The sequence below is a fragment of the Rutidosis leptorrhynchoides genome, chromosome 6, assembly GCF_046630445.1.
Source record: "Rutidosis leptorrhynchoides isolate AG116_Rl617_1_P2 chromosome 6, CSIRO_AGI_Rlap_v1, whole genome shotgun sequence".
Classification (NCBI taxonomy): domain Eukaryota; kingdom Viridiplantae; phylum Streptophyta; class Magnoliopsida; order Asterales; family Asteraceae; genus Rutidosis; species Rutidosis leptorrhynchoides.
In genome coordinates this window covers 343,733,844-343,747,061 of record NC_092338.1, presented here as the reverse complement: position 1 = coordinate 343,747,061, position 13,218 = coordinate 343,733,844, and positions in this window count along the sequence as shown.

The following is a 13,218-nucleotide window of genomic DNA, read 5'->3' as shown; positions in this document are numbered from 1 at the left end:
CTTAGCAGCCCATGTGAGTCACCTAACACATGTGGGAACCATCATTTGGCAACTAGCATGAAATATCTCATAAAATTACAAAAATATGAGTAATCATTCATGACTTATTTACATGAAAACAAAATTACATATCCTTTATATCTAATCCATACACCAACGACCAAAAACACCTACAAACACTTTCATTCTTCAATTTTCTTCATCTAATTGATCTCTCTCAAGTTCTATCTTCAAGTTCTAAGTGTTCTTCATAAATTCCAAAAGTTCTAGTTTCATAAAATCAAGAATACTTTCAAGTTTGCTAGCTCACTTCCAATCTTGTAAGGTGATCATCCAACCTCAAGAAATCTTTGTTTCTTACAGTAGGTTATCATTCTAATACAAGGTGATAATCATATTCAAACTTTGGTTCAATTTCTATAACTATAACAATCTTATTTCAAGTAATGATCTTACTTGAACTTGTTTTCGTGTCATGATTCTGCTTCAAGAACTTCGAGCCATCCAAGGATCCATTGAAGCTAGATCCATTTTTCTCTTTTCCAGTAGGTTTATCCAAGGAAATTAAGGTAGTAATGATGTTCATAACATCATTCGATTCATACATATAAAGCTATCTTATTCGAAGGTTTAAACTTGTAATCACTAGAACATAGTTTAGTTAATTCTAAACTTGTTCGCAAACAAAAGTTAATCCTTCTAACTTGACTTTTAAAATCAACTAAACACATGTTCTATATCTATATGATATGCTAACTTAATGATTTAAAACCTGGAAACACGAAAAACACCGTAAAACCGGATTTACGCCGTCGTAGTAACACCGCGGGCTGTTTTGGGTTAGTTAATTAAAAACTATGATAAACTTTGATTTAAAAGTTGTTATTCTGAGAAAATGATTTTTATTATGAACATGAAACTATATCCAAAAATTATGGTTAAACTCAAAGTGGAAGTATGTTTTCTAAAATGGTCATCTAGACGTCGTTCTTTCGACTGAAATGACTACCTTTACAAAAACGACTTGTAACTTATTTTTCCGACTATAAACCTATACTTTTTCTGTTTAGATTCATAAAATAGAGTTCAATATGAAACCATAGCAATTTGATTCACTCAAAACGGATTTAAAATGAAGAAGTTATGGGTAAAACAAGATTGGATAATTTTTCTCATTTTAGCTACGTGAAAATTGGTAACAAATCTATTCCAACCATAACTTAATCAACTTGTATTGTATATTATGTAATCTTGAGATACCATAGACACGTATACAATGTTTCGACCTATCATGTCGACACATCTATATATATTTCGGAACAACCATAGACACTCTATATGTGAATGTTGGAGTTAGCTATACAGGGTTGAGGTTGATTCCAAAATATATATAGTTTGAGTTGTGATCAATACTGAGATACGTATACACTGGGTCGTGGATTGATTCAAGATAATATTTATCGATTTATTTCTGTACATCTAACTGTGGACAACTAGTTATAGGTTACTAACGAGGACAGCTGACTTAATAAACTTAAAACATCAAAATATATTATAAGTGTTGTAAATATATTTTGAACATACTTTAATATATATGTATATATTGTTATAGGTTCGTGAATCAACAGTGGCCAAGTCTTACTTCCCGACGAAGTAAAAATCTGTGAAAGTGAGTTATAGTCCCACTTTTTAAATCTAATATTTTTGGGATGAGAATACATGCAGGTTTTATAAATGATTTACAAAATAGACACAAGTACGTGAAACTACATTCTATGGTTGAATTATCGAAATCGAATATGCCCCTTTTTATTAAGTCTGGTAATCTAAGAATTAGGGAACAGACACCCTAATTGACGCGAATCCTAAAGATAGATCTATTGGGCCTAACAAACCCCATCCAAAGTACCGGATGCTTTAGTACTTCGAAATTTATATCATATCCGAAGGGTGTCCCGGAATGATGGGGATATTCTTATATATGCATCTTGTTATTGTCGGTTACCAGGTGTTCACCATATGAATGATTTTTATCTCTATGTATGGGATGTGTATTGAAATATGAAATCTTGTGGTCTATTGTTACGATTTGATATATATAGGTTAAACCTATAACTCACCAACATTTTTGTTGACGTTTAAAGCATGTTTATTCTCAGGTGAATATTAAGAGCTTCCGCTGTTGCATACTAAAATAAGGACAAGATTTGGAGTCCATGTTTGTATGATATTGTGTAAAAACTGCATTCAAGAAACTGATTTCGATGTAACATATTTGTATTGTAAACCATTATGTAATGGTCGTGTGTAAACAGGATATTTTAGATTATCATTATTTGATAATCTACGTAAAGCTTTTTAAACCTTTATTTATGAAATAAAGGTTATGGTTTGTTTTAAAAATGAATGCAGTCTTTGAAAAACGTCTCATATAGAGGTCAAAACCTCGCAACGAAATCAATTAATATGGAACGTTTTTAATCAATAAGAACGGGACATTTCAGTTGGTATCCGAGCGTTGGTCTTAGAGAACCAGAAAATTTGCATTAGTGTGTCTAATCGAGTTTGTTAGGATGCATTAGTGAGTCTGGACTTCGACCGTGTTTTCTTTAAAAATGATTGCTTAACATTTTTGTTGGAAACTATATATTTTTAACATATGAATATTATGTGATATATTAATCTCTTAACGTGTTTGATATTATGTGATAGATGTCTACCTCTAGAACAAGTCCCATTGACTCACCTAATAATAATGAAGAGTCAAATGTAAATTGGAATGATTTGTGGACTGATTCACAAGTTCCCGAAGAGGAACCGGAAGAAGAGTCGAAACCGGAAGAAGAATCGGAACCGGAAGAAGAATCGGAACCGGATGAAGAAATAGAACCGGTGGGGGAAATAATAAAACGGTTAAGTAAAAGAAAATCCTCAACCAACCGACCAAAGTTAATAATGGTCAATGGTGTTTCCGCCAAGGAAGCAAAATATTGGGAGGATTACCAATTCTCCGATGAATCGGATTCCGACGAGAATTCCGATGATATTATAGAAATTACCCCAACTGAATTTAAAAAGGCAAAAGAAAATAATAAGGGAAAGGGCATAAAAATAGAGAAATCTAATTCCAACCCCGATGAACTTTATATGTATCGTCAACCCCCGAAGTCCTTAAGTTGTAACAATGACCCGGGAACCTCTAAACCACCAGGTTTTTCTAAACCAATGTGGACAACGACGGCTCGTATTAGGGGAACATCATATATCCCTAGAAACTTGGAAAAACGAACCAAAACCGAAGAAGAAGAAACGAGCGAGTCGGAATAAGATAGTTGTATTCGTGTGGTGTAATATATGTAATATAGTATTCTTATGCTTTATGATATATGTAAAAATTGCTTGTATTAATAAGTATTTTTTTTTATGAATCTAACTCTTGTCTATTTTACAGTTTAAAAACACAAAATGGATAGACAACCCAATATTTTAAGAGACCTACCCGGAGACATGATTGATGAAATCTTGTCTAGAGTCGGCCAGAATTCTTCGGCACAACTATTTAAGGCGAGATCAGTTTGTAAGACATTCGAAGAACGTTCCAAGAATGTCTTGGTTTATAAGAGACTTTCGTTTGAAAGATGGGGGATATCACATTGGGAAACCCATAAGTTACGATGTGTTTACTTTGACGCATATATTGCGGGGAACCCAAATGCTATTTTACGCAACGGGTTAAGAAATTATTTTGACTCAATATATCCGAATATTGGACTTCGTGATTTAGAAAAAGCGGCTAACATGCAACATAAAGAAGCATGTTATGCTTACGGATTAGTAATGTTCGCTTCCCACCAAAGTGAGAACAAGAACATCGGGCTACAACTATTAAACAAAACGTTTCCACAAGTGACGGAGTCGGTAATTGGGGTAAGAAATGAGGTTTTTAGATTATTACGGGACTGTTGGACATTACGTAACCCTCGTCCCTTTGATGACGTTACAACATGCTGTCTTATCAACGGCCATAACGGTTATGTTGCACAAGACCAAGGATGGGAAGTAGTCCTAGTAAAACCAGAATGCATGACTTGTTTCTGGACGTATGAATTACGTGTCTTTATTGCCTTTGCTGAACGACTTGTGTACTAGCTAGAATTATCTTCACAACTATCTTGTATCAAAGTTATTGTGTGGTATATATCATGCTTTATGTAAAATAAGCGGTATTGTAAGTTTGTAAAATATTGTATAAAAGTTTGAACGCGAAATATTATTATAATCAGTTTTTCATATAGAATTGTAGTAGTTGAATTGTATATTAGCTACTAAGTATGAACTTAACGGGTAGGTACTACCCGAATTTAAACTTATAAAATGCTAATATGAAGAAAAAGCTTTTATAAATGAGTTCATATTATGCTACGAAATACTATTAACTACTCTTAATATTCTGTATGATTAACTTGTTCCATTTGACTATTTTGAAGGAAATGGCACCGACTACTCGACACACCGTGAATATGAATGAAGAGGAATTCCGTACTTTTCTAGCTTCAAACATAGCCGCAGTACAGGCTGCGCTACATACCAACAATAACCTTGGATCTAGCAGTACAGGAAATCGTGTAGGATGCACCTACAAAGAATTCACTGCCTGCAAACCTTTGGAATTTGATGGAACCGAAGGACCGATTGGATTGAAACGGTGGACCGAGAAGGTCGAATCGGTGTTTGCCATAAGTAAGTGTACTGAAGAGGATAAAGTGAAGTACGCTACGCATACCTTCACAGGTTCTGCGTTAACATGGTGGAATACCTATCTAGAGCAAGTGGGACAAGACGATGCGTACGCACTACCGTGGTCAGCATTCAAGCACTTGATGAACGAGAAGTACCGTCCCAGAACCGAGGTCAATAAGCTCAAGACAGAACTTAGAGGGTTACGAACCCAAGGATTTGATATTACCACGTACCAAAGACGATTCACAGAATTGTGCCTATTGTGTCCGGGAGCATTCGAAGATGAGGAAGAGAAGATCGACGCGTTTGTGAAAGGATTACCGGAAAGAATCCAAGAAGATATAAGTTCACACGAGCCCGCCTCCATACAACAGGCATGTAGAATGGCTCACAAACTAGTGAACCAGATTGAAGAAAGAATTAAAGAACAGACTGCTGAAGAGGCCAATGTGAAGCAAGTCAAAAGAAAGTGGGAGGAAAACGGTGATAAGAATCACCAATACAACAACAACAGCAATTACAACAATAATCGCAACAATTATCCCAACAATCGCAACATCAATCGCAACTACAACAAACGGCCCAACAACAACAACAACAACAACAACAACAACTACAACAATCATTCCAACAACAATAATAACCGCAACAACAACAATCAGAAGCAGCTATGCCAAAGGTGTGAAAAGAATCACTCGGGGTTCTGCACCAAATTTTGCAACAAGTGCAAAAGAAATGGTCATAGCGCGGCGAAGTGTGTGGTCTACGGACCAGGGGTTAATAGAACGAAAGGAACAAATGGTGTCGGAACGAGTAATGGCGGAGCAAGTAGTGTCGGAGCAAGTTATGCCAATGTAGTTTGTTATAAATGTGGAAAACCAGGCCACATTATTAGAAATTGCCCGAACCAGGAGAACACGAATGGACAAGGCCGTGGAAGAGTTTTCAATATTAATGCGGTAGAGGCACAGGAAGACCCGGAGCTTGTTACGGGTACGTTTCTTATTGACAATAAATCTGCTTACGTTTTATTTGATTCGGGTGCGGATAGAAGCTATATGAGTAGAGATTTTTGTGCTAAATTAAGTTGTCCATTGACGCCTTTGGATATTAAATTTTTACTCGAATTAGCAAATGGTAAATTAATTTCAGCAGATAATATATGTCGGAATCGAGAAATTAAACTGGTTAGCGAAACATTTAAGATTGATTTGATACCAGTAGAGTTAGGGAGTTTTGATGTGATAATCGGTATGGACTGGTTGAAAGAAGTGAAAGCAGAGATCGTTTGTTACAAAAATGCAATTCGCATTATACGAGAAAAAGGAAAACCCTTAATGGTGTACGGAGAAAAGGGCAACACGAAGCTACATCTTATTAGTAATTTGAAGGCACAAAAACTAATAAGAAAAGGTTGCTATGCTGTTCTAGCACACGTCGAGAAAGTACAAACTGAAGAAAAGAGCATCAATGATGTTCCCATTGCAAAAGAATTTCCCGATGTATTTCCGAAAGAATTACCGGGATTACCCCCACATCGATCCGTTGAATTTCAAATAGATCTTGTACCAGGAGCTGCACCAATAGCTCGTGCTCCTTACAGACTCGTACCCAGCGAGATGAAAGAACTGCAAAGCCAATTACAAGAACTTTTAGAGCGTGGTTTCATTCGACCAAGCACATCACCGTGGGGAGCTCCTGTTTTGTTTGTCAAGAAGAAAGATGGTACATTCAGGTTGTGTATCGACTACCGAGAGTTGAACAAACTTACCATCAAGAACCGCTACCCACTACCGAGAATCGACGACTTATTTGATCAACTACAAGGCTCGTCTGTTTATTCAAAGATTGACTTACGTTCCGGGTATCATCAAATGCGGGTGAAAGAAGATGATATTCCAAAGACTGCTTTCAGAACACGTTACGGTCATTACGAGTTTATGGTCATGCCGTTTGGTTTAACTAATGCACCAGCTGTGTTCATGGACCTTATGAACCGAGTGTGTGGACCATACCTTGACAAGTTTGTCATTGTTTTCATTGATGACATACTTATTTACTCAAAGAATGACCAAGAACACGGTGAACATTTGAGAAAGGTGTTAGAAGTATTGAGGAAGGAAGAATTGTACGCTAAGTTTTCAAAGTGTGCATTTTGGTTGGAAGAAGTTCAATTCCTCGGTCACATAGTGAACAAAGAAGGTATTAAGGTGGATCCGGCAAAGATAGAAACTGTTGAAAAGTGGGAAACCCCGAAAACTCCGAAACACATACGCCAGTTTTTAGGACTAGCTGGTTACTACAGAAGGTTCATCCAAGACTTTTCCAGAATAGCAAAACCCTTGACTGCATTAACGCATAAAGGGAAGAAATTTGAATGGAATGATGAACAAGAGAAAGCGTTTCAGTTATTGAAGAAAAAGCTAACTACGGCACCTATATTGTCATTGCCTGAAGGGAATGATGATTTTGTGATTTATTGTGATGCATCAAAGCAAGGTCTCGGTTGTGTATTAATGCAACGAACGAAGGTGATTGCTTATGCGTCTAGACAATTGAAGATTCACGAACAAAATTATACGACGCATGATTTGGAATTAGGCGCGGTTGTTTTTGCATTAAAGACTTGGAGGCACTACTTATATGGGGTCAGAAGTATTATATATACCGACCACAAAAGTCTTCAACACATATTTAATCAGAAACAACTGAATATGAGGCAGCGTAGGTGGATTGAATTATTGAATGATTACGACTTTGAGATTCGTTACCACCCGGGGAAGGCAAATGTGGTAGCCGATGCCTTGAGCAGGAAGGACAGAGAACCCATTCGAGTAAAATCTATGAATATAATGATTCATAATAACATTACTACTCAAATAAAGGAGGCGCAACAAGGAGTTTTAAAAGAGGGAAATTTAAAGGATGAAATACCCAAAGGATCGGATAAGCATCTTAATATTCGGGAAGACGGAACCCGGTATAGGGCTGAAAGGATTTGGGTACCAAAATTTGGAGATATGAGAGAAATGGTACTTAGAGAAGCTCATAAAACCAGATACTCAATACATCCTGGAACGGGGAAGATGTATAAGGATCTCAAGAAACATTTTTGGTGGCCGGGTATGAAAGCCGATGTTGCTAAATACGTAGGAGAATGTTTGACGTGTTCTAAGGTCAAAGCTGAGCATCAGAAACCATCAGGTCTACTTCAACAACCCGAAATCCTGGAATGGAAATGGGAAAACATTACCATGGATTTCATCACTAAATTGCCAAGGACTGCAAGTGGTTTTGATACTATTTGGGTAATAGTTGACCGTCTCACCAAATCAGCACACTTCCTACCAATAAGAGAAGATGACAAGATGGAGAAGTTAGCACGACTGTATTTGAAGGAAGTCGTCTCCAGACATGGAATACCAATCTCTATTATCTCTGATAGGGATGGCAGATTTATTTCAAGATTCTGGCAGACATTACAGCAAGCATTAGGAACTCGTCTAGATATGAGTACTGCCTATCATCCACAAACTGATGGGCAGAGCGAAAGGACGATACAAACGCTTGAAGACATGCTACGAGCATGTGTTATTGATTTCGGAAACAGTTGGGATCGACATCTACCGTTAGCAGAATTTTCCTACAACAACAGCTACCATTCAAGCATTGAGATGGCGCCGTTTGAAGCACTTTATGGTAGAAAGTGCAGGTCTCCGATTTGTTGGAGTGAAGTGGGGGATAGACAGATTACGGGTCCGGAGATTATACAAGAAACTACCGAGAAGATCATCCAAATTCAACAACGGTTGAAAACCGCCCAAAGTCGACAAAAGAGCTACGCTGACATTAAAAGAAAAGATATAGAATTTGAAATTGGAGAGATGGTCATGCTTAAAGTTGCACCTTGGAAAGGCGTTGTTCGATTTGGTAAACGAGGGAAATTAAATCCAAGGTATATTGGACCATTCAAGATTATTGATCGTGTCGGACCAGTAGCTTACCGACTAGAGTTACCTCAACAACTCGCGGCTGTACATAACACTTTCCACGTCTCGAATTTAAAGAAATGTTTTGCTAAAGAAGATCTCACTATTCCGTTAGATGAAATCCAAATCAACGAAAAACTTCAATTCATCGAAGAACCCGTCGAAATAATGGATCGTGAGGTTAAAAGACTTAAGCAAAACAAGATACCAATTGTTAAGGTTAGATGGAATGCTCGTAGAGGACCCGAGTTCACCTGGGAGCGTGAAGATCAGATGAAGAAGAAATACCCTCATCTATTTCCAGAAGATTCGTCAACACCTTCAACAGCTTAAAATTTCGGGACGAAATTTATTTAACGGGTAGGTACTGTAGTGACCTGAACTTTTCCATGTTTATATATATTAATTGAGATTGATATTTACATGATTAAATGTTTCCAACATGTTAAGCAATCAAACTTGTTAAGACTTGATTAATTGAAATATGTTTCATATAGACAATTGACCACCCAAGTTGATCGGTGATTCACGAACGTTAAAACTTGTAAAAACTATATGATGACATATATATGGATATATATATATATATATAGTTAACATGATACTATGATAAGAAAACATATCATAAAGTATATTAACAATGAACTACATATGTAAAAACAAGACTACTAACTTAATGATTTTTAAACGAGACATATATGTAACGATTATCGTTGTAAAGACATTTAATGTATATATATCATATTAAGAGATATTCATACATGATAATATCATGATAATATAATAATTTAAAATCTCATTTGATATTATAAACATTGGGTTAACAACATTTAACAAGATCGTTAACCTAAAGGTTTCAAAACAACACTTACATGTAACGACTAACGATGACTTAACGACTCAGTTAAAATGTATATACATGTAGTGTTTTAATATGTATTTATACACTTTTGAAAGACTTCAATACACTTATCAAAATACTTCTACTTAACAAAAATGCTTACAATTACATCCTCGTTCAGTTTCATCAACAATTCTACTCGTATGCACCCGTATTCGTACTCGTACAATACACAGCTTTTAGATGTATGTACTATTGGTATATACACTCCAATGATCAGCTCTTAGCAGCCCATGTGAGTCACCTAACACATGTGGGAACCATCATTTGGCAACTAGCATGAAATATCTCATAAAATTACAAAAATATGAGTAATCATTCATGACTTATTTACATGAAAACAAAATTACATATCCTTTATATCTAATCCATACACCAACGACCAAAAACACCTACAAACACTTTCATTCTTCAATTTTCTTCATCTAATTGATCTCTCTCAAGTTCTATCTTCAAGTTCTAAGTGTTCTTCATAAATTCCAAAAGTTCTAGTTTCATAAAATCAAGAATACTTTCAAGTTTGCTAGCTCACTTCCAATCTTGTAAGGTGATCATCCAACCTCAAGAAATCTTTGTTTCTTACAGTAGGTTATCATTCTAATACAAGGTAATAATCATATTCAAACTTTGGTTCAATTTCTATAACTATAACAATCTTATTTCAAGTAATGATCTTACTTGAACTTGTTTTCGTGTCATGATTCTGCTTCAAGAACTTCGAGCCATCCAAGGATCCATTGAAGCTAGATCCATTTTTCTCTTTTCCAGTAGGTTTATCCAAGGAAATTAAGGTAGTAATGATGTTCATAACATCATTCGATTCATACATATAAAGCTATCTTATTCGAAGGTTTAAACTTGTAATCACTAGAACATAGTTTAGTTAATTCTAAACTTGTTCGCAAACAAAAGTTAATCCTTCTAACTTGACTTTTAAAATCAACTAAACACATGTTCTATATCTATATGATATGCTAACTTAATGATTTAAAACCTGGAAACACGAAAAACACCGTAAAACCGGATTTACGCCGTCGTAGTAACACCGCGGGCTGTTTTGGGTTAGTTAATTAAAAACTATGATAAACTTTGATTTAAAAGTTGTTATTCTGAGAAAATGATTTTTATTATGAACATGAAACTATATCCAAAAATTATGGTTAAACTCAAAGTGGAAGTATGTTTTCTAAAATGGTCATCTAGACGTCGTTCTTTCGACTGAAATGACTACCTTTACAAAAACGACTTGTAACTTATTTTTCCGACTATAAACCTATACTTTTTCTGTTTAGATTCATAAAATAGAGTTCAATATGAAACCATAGCAATTTGATTCACTCAAAACGGATTTAAAATGAAGAAGTTATGGGTAAAACAAGATTGGATAATTTTTCTCATTTTAGCTACGTGAAAATTGGTAACAAATCTATTCCAACCATAACTTAATCAACTTGTATTGTATATTATGTAATCTTGAGATACCATAGACACGTATACAATGTTTCGACCTATCATGTCGACACATCTATATATATTTCGGAACAACCATAGACACTCTATATGTGAATGTTGGAGTTAGCTATACAGGGTTGAGGTTGATTCCAAAATATATATAGTTTGAGTTGTGATCAATACTGAGATACGTATACACTGGGTCGTGGATTGATTCAAGATAATATTTATCGATTTATTTCTGTACATCTAACTGTGGACAACTAGTTATAGGTTACTAACGAGGACAGCTGACTTAATAAACTTAAAACATCAAAATATATTATAAGTGTTGTAAATATATTTTGAACATACTTTAATATATATGTATATATTGTTATAGGTTCGTGAATCAACAGTGGCCAAGTCTTACTTCCCGACGAAGTAAAAATCTGTGAAAGTGAGTTATAGTCCCACTTTTTAAATCTAATATTTTTGGGATGAGAATACATGCAGGTTTTATAAATGATTTACAAAATAGACACAAGTACGTGAAACTACATTCTATGGTTGAATTATCGAAATCGAATATGCCCCTTTTTATTAAGTCTGGTAATCTAAGAATTAGGGAACAGACACCCTAATTGACGCGAATCCTAAAGATAGATCTATTGGGCCTAACAAACCCCATCCAAAGTACCGGATGCTTTAGTACTTCGAAATTTATATCATATCCGAAGGGTGTCCCGGAATGATGGGGATATTCTTATATATGCATCTTGTTATTGTCGGTTACCAGGTGTTCACCATATGAATGATTTTTATCTCTATGTATGGGATGTGTATTGAAATATGAAATCTTGTGGTCTATTGTTACGATTTGATATATATAGGTTAAACCTATAACTCACCAACATTTTTGTTGACGTTTAAAGCATGTTTATTCTCAGGTGAATATTAAGAGCTTCCGCTGTTGCATACTAAAATAAGGACAAGATTTGGAGTCCATGTTTGTATGATATTGTGTAAAAACTGCATTCAAGAAACTGATTTCGATGTAACATATTTGTATTGTAAACCATTATGTAATGGTCGTGTGTAAACAGGATATTTTAGATTATCATTATTTGATAATCTACGTAAAGCTTTTTAAACCTTTATTTATGAAATAAAGGTTATGGTTTGTTTTAAAAATGAATGCAGTCTTTGAAAAACGTCTCATATAGAGGTCAAAACCTCGCAACGAAATCAATTAATATGGAACGTTTTTAATCAATAAGAACGGGACATTTCATCTGGGTTCCGTCCCGTTCCGCCACTGGTACCGAGCTGATTGCTTCGGTACCCGCTGCTAAGTAAACAATTAAAGTTTCTCCTGAAATTTTTGGAATATTAGTAAACAGTCATGTAACGTTAATGTCATTAGCTAGAACGAACACTTTACCCGGTACCGGAGCTGTTAGCGTAGGTAGAGTTTTGATTAACGTTTTCATTTCTTGGAAGGCATTTTCTGCTTCCGGTGTCCAATTGAAACTTTTACCTATGCTTGTCTTCAGCACCTAAAAGAATGGTAGAGAACGCTCCGCTGCTTTTGACAAGAACCTGGACAACGCTGCTAACTTCCCATTCAAGCTTTGTACCTCCTTTTTCGTACGTGGCGATACCATCTCATCCACAGCCTGAATCTTTTTCGGATTCGCTCTGATGCCGCGTGGCGTCACGACGTGACCAAGAAAGTTACCCTCCTCGAAACCAAAGCTGCATTTCTCCGGGTTGAGTTTCATATTGATTTTCCTCAAGGAGTCGAACATTTCTTGGATATCTTTAAGGATAGACGGTTCTGTATGGATTTTGATTACGATATCATCGACGTAAGCTTCAACGTTGCGTCCTATCTGGTTCCTGAAGGCAGCGTCTATCACTCGTTGATACGTTGCTCCGGCTTTTTTAGTCCAAAAGGCATCTTAGTGTTGCAAAAGATGCCACGGTCAGTGTGAAATGCCTTCTTGTCCTCGTCTCCTTCCGCCATTTGAATCTGATGGTACCCTTTATACGCGTTGAGGAAGCATTTAAAGCGGTACCCGGCGAGTGACTCGACCTTCCAATCAATTTCTGGTAACGGATAGTTATCCTTTGGGCATGCTTTGTTGATGTCTT